An 8,444-nucleotide genomic window follows, 5' to 3' on the forward strand; every position below is an offset into this window, starting at 1 on the left:
AACGGACGCCACCTTCGCTCCTGGAACAGCTGTCAACCCACAGCAGAGGCAGCCGACACCTAGACCCCAGCTCCCTGCCGCCGTGTGGCGCAGTCTGCCTGCCTCCCTCCCCGGGGCTCCCAGGCAGGGCTGAGCCTGCTGGCCTGTGACGACAGACCTCTCGCTGACTTCCTTCCTTTCCCTGTATCTCTTCCCCACACTCCTAACGCTGCTTCCTGACATCGCTTCCCTAATAAGCCCTTTGCACTTAAATCCCTATCTCAGGATCTGCCTCTAGGGAAACTCTTCCATGAGGGCACTAGAAAGGAGCAGGAAAAAAGAGATTATTTAAAAGAAAGCTTTCTGTAAGCTGGTATTCCCAGGGTGCACTCAAGAGCCTCTTTCCAGCTCCTGAGCTCTGGGACAGACGAGGAAAGAGGCACTGCCCAAGACCAGTCAGAAACGAAGATAAAACAGCTCGGAGGTGGTGGCCGAGGCTGCCGGCCGCACGGACATGACTCAACTCACGACTTCCCTCCTGGCCAAGCAGTGAAGCTACCTGTAGTGATCCCCGCTTGTGGCATCCCATGGGGCTCAGGGCCAGACGGTCCCCCAGAGCAGACAATGCTGGGCCTGGGCCTCTGCGTTCCCTCCAGCAACGTCTGCCCCGCCGCATGGTGGACAGGGAAGGAGACATCAGAACCTGAAGGGCAACCGGACGAGGGAGCCGCTTCCAGCATGTGGGCTCAATTTTTCTCAAAAAAGCTCATAACATAGCTGTCAAAAATGGCACTACGGACCTCAATTATAAGATAATTACGTTCAGTCCCAAATTCAACACAATAAAGGTTATTTGCTCTCATGCCCTAGCAACCAACTCATAGAAGGGAGAAAAATACCATACAAAAACAAAATGTAAAATCGCAAAGCAGTAATAAAACCAGCACACAACTATTCATTTCAAGTCTATTTTGAAAAGCCCTTGATAATACCAGTAATTCCCTGCAAAGCTTCTATTCTCTCACCACAATTCCCTTCTGGAGAGAGAGAAAGGTTTTGCTCTTCCGTAGCTATCCTTTTTGGGGGGATAAAGTCTACTTGATTTCCCAATTTTAAATGTTTATCATTCTTTAAAAAAAAAGAAAGAAAGAAATCCCCGATCACCTATATCCAACTAAGCCGACAATATAGGTAGGGGCTTAGAGGCAATATCAACATGGATCCGCCTTATTCTGCACTACAAAATTCATTTAATTGCCGTAACAGGGTGCTTAAACATAGTCCAAAAACCTTGGTCCAAAAAGCGCTGAAATAGTCCGCTAAAAAGTAGAAAATACAAGCAACCGTCCGCTCGTTTCCAAATGTTCTGAGGCTGGGCTGGCCCTTCTGTGTCCTGACCGAGCAGTTCGTGTGGCTCCCATCGGCAGGATGACCGACAATAGAGGCCCGCTGGCTAGATGGGAAATCTACGCGGAGAGGCTCAAGGCAGAGGAGAGTGGTGGTAAGAGGCCCTCAGGAGACGCTGAGTGATCAGGGTTCAGGCAGAGAGAGACTGACGGCTGTTGCTGGCGATGCACAGATACGGCAGAGAAAAGGCAGGCGGTGCCGTGTGCAGATACAGAAACACCTGGAATGGACTGGGCATGCGGTCTCTGATCAGTGTAAGTGAAAGTAGAGGAAAGGAACAGGTGAGGAAAGAAGCGAGAGGACAGGCACCAAAGAGAGGAAGAGGACGTGCCCAAGCGGGAAGCGAGGAGATGTCCCCGGCCATGGCTTCAGCCAACAGCAGTCCGTGTCACCCCGGTGCTGTCTGTGACGCAGAGCCACGGGCACAAGGCTGAGAGCTGCAAGCGCAAAGCCAGTCTGGTTTACCCCGACTGCTCATTCTGACTTCTGCCGAATTACAGACTATTTTCAAAGAGATATTTGTATTAATCAAAAGGATTTGCATGATCTCAGTGAAGAACTTGATGGAAAAAGTCTGTACTTTATGTACTTCCGTGTTACAGCTTTAACGGCGTGGCTCGAATGTATGATAGAAATCATCTGTGATGTATTTTGGGCACTTTGATGTCTTCGCTACAATTGGTGTAGACTTCAGTTGGCTTCACTGGGTTTATTTTCCCATAAATGAGAGTTATTCTTAGTCCCAAGATGTATGCCCTATACTTGAATAAATCGGCTCTCAAGTTCCACTTCAGTTTTTATGTGAAAGGTTTGCTAAATACCTATGATGTTAAAGGACTGTGTTAAACACTTACTCGGATGCAGAATTGAATAAAGGCACAGACAGTCCTGTCTTTATGGAGCTTGTAATGCGGAAGCGAAGGGGGTGAGTGGAAGAGGAATCAGACACAATTAGACATACACACCCGTAACTATAAGGTAGCAAAGACTATCATTAGTGTCACCTGTGTCACCCGTGTCATTCACGTCACCTGTCATCCATGTCATCCGTGTCAATATAGGCTGTTCTTGGAACTTCTTCCAGCTCTCTGATTGGCCCCTTTGGCCATTTGTCTCTTCTGTGCCCCTCCAATTTCCTTCTATCTAAACCTCACCCTTCCCAAAACCCTGCAGTCTTGACGGATCGATCATGGGATGTGATCTCTCCGGAATCTCTGCAGCCCGTGTTCGTTCCAGCCCGATGGCAGTTCTGACTGGAAGGGCAGCGAGGGCTTTGCCACCTCCTGAGTGCACTGGCTTGGAAGAAGCCACTGAGGAAGACCCGCTGACCGCCGGGCCCCAGACACTTAGACACCGCGCTTCCACGTTGGCTGCATTCCAGACTCCACGTTTCTGATTCCTCCCACAAGAGTTCTCTAGCTTGGATAAGGCCGGAACATGTGTGTGTGTGTGTGTGTGTGTGTGCATGTGCCCGTGTGTGTATGTGCACACGTGACAGAGAAAAGAGAACTCTGGTGGCCTTGCCAACCCCCATTCCCTCTCCTGCCCACACAGCTGCCTTTCAAAATCCATGGGGGTGACTGCTACAGTGGCGCGGAGGTTGCTGGGATAGCATGTCTCTAGACCCCCCCCCCCCCAGCTCCTCCCCCGTCAGCCCTTCGGGGAGGAAGGAGGATGCTTCCTGGAAACACTCCCTGGAGGCGGGTCCGGTAGAGTAGCTCCTGCCTTTGTCTTCTGCCCTGGTCCCAGCGGGTGCCCAGGCTGTTCCAGTCGGTCTGTTTCCTGCTTGCCCGTTAGCCACAGGTCCCCACCAGACACCCCAGCCTGCTTAGCGATAAACTCCTGAGTCACAACAGAACCCTGACCAAAGCACCTGGTGCTTATCAGAGGCTGAAGAACAGGTTTTACCAGAGTGCCTGTCCCCGGACTGGAAAAGCCAGCCCACCTCCTCCTCTACCCACACAGCAGGGCTCCCTCCCCCTGAGAAAAGGTCAGCCCCTGGAGATCCCTGTGGTCTGGGGGCAGGGCAGATGCTGGCCGCTGGAGCCGGGCCCCCCAACTGTGCCCATTTGCCTGGGACGGAAGGGTTTCCTAGGACTTGGGATTTTCAGAACTAAAACCAGAAGAGCCCCAAACAAACTGGGACAGGTGACCACCCTCGGCTGGCTCCCCTGCACCCCCGGGGCCTACAGCCAGCCAGAACCCCTAAGAGGACAGAGACAGAGCTGGGCCTGGAACAACAGCAGGCCCCAACTGCCCCTACCCCTATTCTGGACACTTGCTGTGTTCAGAACCCTCGTGTAGACATGGATGGCTCTTGGGGCCCCCAGCCTTGGCTGGAGGAGGAATGGGGGCTTTCAGGATCATCACACACCTGGGCTGTACCCCAAGTCTGGTCAGAATGGGAGGTGCACATTTAGTTGCAGATTGAGAACCACGTGACTGGTGCAGAGTCGAGCCAGGAACCTGGAACCCTCAAACCTCCCCTGCATCCTCTTCTTTTTCTTGCAGAGTATTGGGGGGGGGTTGGTTGTAAATCTGTATTCACCAAGGACAAAATAGGACAAGGATACACTCTTTCCCTCTGGTGCTTTGACCCCCAAGCCACACTGTCAAACTCCAGTGAACAGCCTGGGTCATTTTTTAAAAAGCTTTTTATTTATTTATTTATTTGAAAGGCAGAATTACAGGGAGGCAGAGAGAGAGAGAGAGACGTCTTCTATCCCATGGTTCACTCCCCAGATGGCCACAATGGCTGGAGCTGTGCAGATCCGAAGCCAGGAGCCAGGAGCTTCTTCCGGGTCTTCCTACGCGGGTGCAGGGGCCCAAGCACTTGGTCATCTTCTACTGCTTTCCCAGGCCATAGCAGAGAGCTGGATGGGAAGTGGAGCAGATGTGACTTGAACTGGCACCCATATGGGATGCCGACGCTGCAGGTGGCAGCTTTACCTGCTACGCCACAGCGCTGCCCCAGCCTGGGTCATTTAAAGGGCTCCCTCTCACTGAACCAGAGCCAACGCTCAAATTCCAAACCACAGGGCAAACCACTCCCAAGTGAGGAGAAGTCAAGCCAGGAAAGTTCCCAGTGGTGAACAAGCCAAAGAGGAGGAAGAGGCCCAAAGACAGGACCTGCCTGATGTCTAAAGCCAGGCCGGTCCTAGGCCAGGGCACCGAGGGTGGCAGTTAGTCCTGACCCACTGGCCCTCTCGCCGGCCCTCAACCTCACGGAAGCACTGGCAATCATAAAGAAGCCGTGGTCACACCTCCGGGATGTGCTTCGTTTCTCTGGACTCTCCAAAGAGAGATCACACCTGCCCTCTGGGATCTGTAGCTGCTCTGGGAGCTCTCTCTCTAAGTGATGAGAGCCGGCAGTCTTCCAGGACTGGGATCGATTCATGAGTTTGCCTCTACGGGGACGCGGGCAGCCCTGCCTTAGACGCCGCTGCTCTGTGAGTGCCGGGGGCCTGGGCGTCAAGAAACCTGGACTTCTGTGGGTTTAAAGATCTCTGTGATTGGCTCAAGGCAAAACATTTAATTTCTGTTTTCTTCACCTATAAAATTCATTGGTCTACCGTCTGGGGTTAAGGTTTTTTCCATATTTATGGCTCATCTCCTCCCTCCTTTCACACACACACACACACACACACACACACACCTTATTCCATTTTATTTCTGGGTATTAACTTTCAATGCCATGCCACGTTAAATTGGAGCCTGAGGCAAAAGGAAAAATAAGTTAATACTGTTCTTCTCCCTGTTTTAAACATTTACATTTCATTCATCATGCATTTTGGGCATGAATTTGGATTTTTAAATGTTGCATTAAAATCAATCCTGACTACTGAATTCTGGGTGCCTCCCCTGCTCGCCAGTTGCAGCGTTGTTACCCCCTCCCTGTGTGGGGCTGCGCTGCCTGGGCCTGGGAGGAGGGCCTGCTTCAGATGGGCAGAGAGAAGGGACTAACTGCCCCCTGCTTTACAAAATCACCTAGGGCCAGCCACACTGGGTAGCTTATTAACGGTCACCCACCTATAATTTCTAGTTGTTTCTCTGTGTTTTTTTTTAAGTTTCTCCCAGACTAAAATGTCTTTTGGATGAGGACCCTCATGTCTGGGTTTTGTTTTTTTTCATTTGCTTTAATTTGGAGGATGGGGTGGGGGGAGACAGCGAGACAGAGCTCTCCAACCCACTGGTTGGGCATTCCCCCAAATGCCCTCCACAGCCAGAGCTGTGCCAGGCTGGAGAAGAGATCCCAAACTCAGTCCAGGTCCCGCGTGTGGGTGGCAGGGACCCGAGTACTTGAGCCGTCACCTGCTGCCTCCCGGGGTGCGCATTAGCAGGAAGCTGGAGTTGGGAGGAGAGCCGGGCTTCAAATCCAGGGAGTCTGATAAGGGGGATGTGGGTGTCCCCAAGGTTGTCTTAACCGCTGTGCCACGCCTGCACCCGGCTTGCTGACTCCCACCCTCCACGCTGACTCCCACCCTCCACACGCCAAGTGGCTGGCACAGAGGCGCGCATTGGGTTATTAGGATGGAGTGGCAGGACGCACACTGGGTCCCAGATTTCCCGCCAGCTCTTCTCTTGACCTTCCAGAAGGCAACTATTTATCATTAAACAACAGCAACAAAAGTTTTTAAAGTTCAGGCAATAAAAACACAAGCAGCTGGAAACCCAGAAAAGTGAAAACAGCTGTTCTGGCACAATGCGCCCAAGTCATGACAAAGAAATTTGGGTTGCATTCCTTGCTTTCTCCTCTCAGAGTCCAGAGCAGCAGGCGGAGGAGCCTCGAGGGATCCAGAGGATTCCAGAACCTTCTCGCCCCGAGGAGGGTTAGGCTGCACTCACCTGTTCTGTGACCTGGTGGTCGGAAGGCTGCCTTACGTGGGATCTAGAAGCTTCTAGAACCTGGGCTGGGGCCGGGGAGTAAAGGAAGAGACATGGAAACTGTCCAGGCAGCCTCCTTGTTAGAGGACATCAGAGAGGAATGGCATTGCTTTCAATTAGATGCTATAAAAACGGATTCCTGCTAAAGGCCCCTGGCAAGCTTTTATCAAGAAAATAAGCAAGAGGGGCCAGCGCCGTGGCTCACTAGGTTAATCCTCCGCCTGCGGCGCCGGCATCCCATATGGGCGCTGGGTTCTAGTCCCGGTTGCTCTTCTTCCAGGCCAGCTCTCTGCTGTGGGCCAGGAGGGCAGTGGAGGATGGCCAAAGTGCTTGGGTCCCTGCACCTGCATGGGAGACCAGGAGGAAGCACCTGGCTCCTGGTTTCAGATTGGCACAGCGCCAGCCATGGCGGCCATTTGGGGAGTGAACCAATGGAAGGAAGACCTTTCTCTCTGTCTTTCTCTCGCTGTCTATAACTCTACCTGTCAAGTTAAAAAAAAAAAAAAGAAAGAAAGAAAAAAGAAAATAAGCAAGAATGGGCGGGAAGGCACAGACCTGGCTCTTCTTCTTGTTTGGCTCTTACTTAATAGGCGGTGTGCCTGCGAGCCAATCACTTACCCTCTCTGTTCTTCCTCTTCTCCTCTGTGAAAGAGGAGGTTGCACCAGATGGCCAGGAGAAGGGCCGGTGCAAAGGGCTGGGATCAGGGAGGCACCCGTCACCTCCACCGTCTCTCTTGCGATCTTTCCACCCCACTGGCAGTGTTGACATGGATACTGTCAACTTAATTTGTGGGTTTCAAAGCATAAAGAATAGGAAGCCTTGCTGTACATGGGTGAAGAGCGAAGATTTACCTTTGAAAGCAGAGAAATGGAGCTTGTAGAAGCTTCTAAGTGAAGCAAGTCACACACACACACACACACACACACACACCCCACAGCAAAGAAACGGGAGCAGGGAAGATTGCAAAGAGCTGGGCTTGGTACAAGTAAAGAGCGAGTGTCGTGCTGGGGTTAAAAAAAGATTTCCATTCCATATGCAGCACCTCAGTGCTTCCTCTCTGGAGCCTCCATCTACTTTCCAGCCCCACAAGAAGCTATTTTAAAACTGTTTTCCTTCTATACAGTAATACTGTTCGGATAGGCAATTTAATTGTCATCATCTTTTTTCTTAGTCTTCCAAGACCTTTTGTTATGGTGAAATAATTTTAGACACACCAAGCACAAATCTATTAAGTCCTCTCCTTATTCCACTAATGAACTATTGTGGGTGGTAAAAATTAATTTCATTCCACCCGTGATGCCTATCTGCTAAGGTTTTTTTTTTTTTTAAGTTTAAGAAATGAAGGTTGCAAATAACCCAAGTCAAATGAGTCTGCTCTGAAAAACGTTGTCTGTTGTTTCATTTATGCCAAGATGTATCAGGGAGAAAAGAGCTAAGAATAGTTCCTAGGAGGAAAACGCGTCAACAGGGCCAATCTCGGGGTTAGTATCGCAAAAGGTTTGACAGGCTGCTTGGAAGGACCTTGTGCTAATAGATTGCAAGAATGTTCCGGGTGGGTGTGTTTAAGCGCATCCTGACGGGCAGATCAAATGTTAGCACAGTTGGTTAAAGCGTGGTGCTGGTGACACCAAGGCCCCAGAACGAATCACGGAATAAATCAGCCAATGGGCTCTGGTCCACGCCACAGCCTCTGACGCTAGGTTCTCCCTGACACTCCCCCTCCGAGGGAGGTGCTGCAGGACCAGGTGAGAGGCTGTGGAGGACAGGGCCTGGGAGTGCAGGCTGCGCTGACTGTGGGCTAGGGAACCCACTCTGCCACCCGAGGGACCTCACACCGTAATGACGACAGGTGACAGGTCAGACCCGTTAGCTTTGGCTGGATACTTTGAAAAGGAGAACAGAAATCATCCCTCTCACACTGGGAGGAGGTGAAGAGAGTTTGACCTCAGAGAGAAAGCACAGAGGCCACAGCTCGGAGGACAGAGTCCTCTAGGGAGACAGCCAGGGGCCACCGGCAAGACAGGCAGGAGTCCTCTCCCCAAAGACGGGCATTTCCAGAACCGCTGAGGACCTTGACAAAGTGAAGCTGGAGTTTATTAAATGCTCTCTTACTTACAACCAGCCCCTCGCGGAGCCAACCCCTGGTACTGAAATCAATGTCAATTCCTTAGGT

General features: G+C 51.5%; 1 long non-coding RNA gene across 2 annotated transcripts in view; it reads right to left on the bottom strand.

Annotated features, from left to right (window-relative positions):
- Window positions 1-4,025: 4,025 nt before the first annotated feature.
- Window positions 4,026-8,444, bottom strand: part of LOC149121104 (uncharacterized) — a 31,193-nt gene continuing 26,774 nt past the window's right edge. The window contains exons 1-2 of one of the 2 annotated variants that reach the window (XR_016223540.1): window positions 6,889-7,186; window positions 4,026-4,259 (exon numbers count right to left, since the gene is read on the bottom strand). This is a non-coding gene — a long non-coding RNA (uncharacterized LOC149121104). Of the gene's footprint in view, window positions 4,260-6,888; window positions 7,187-8,444 lie in introns of those variants that run through there. The other variant, XR_016223539.1, reaches the window with a different exon arrangement.

This window comes from Oryctolagus cuniculus, chromosome 17 (assembly GCF_051225735.1).
Source record: "Oryctolagus cuniculus isolate XC-2025 breed Fujian yellow rabbit chromosome 17, ASM5122573v1, whole genome shotgun sequence".
Classification (NCBI taxonomy): Eukaryota; Metazoa; Chordata; class Mammalia; order Lagomorpha; family Leporidae; genus Oryctolagus; species Oryctolagus cuniculus.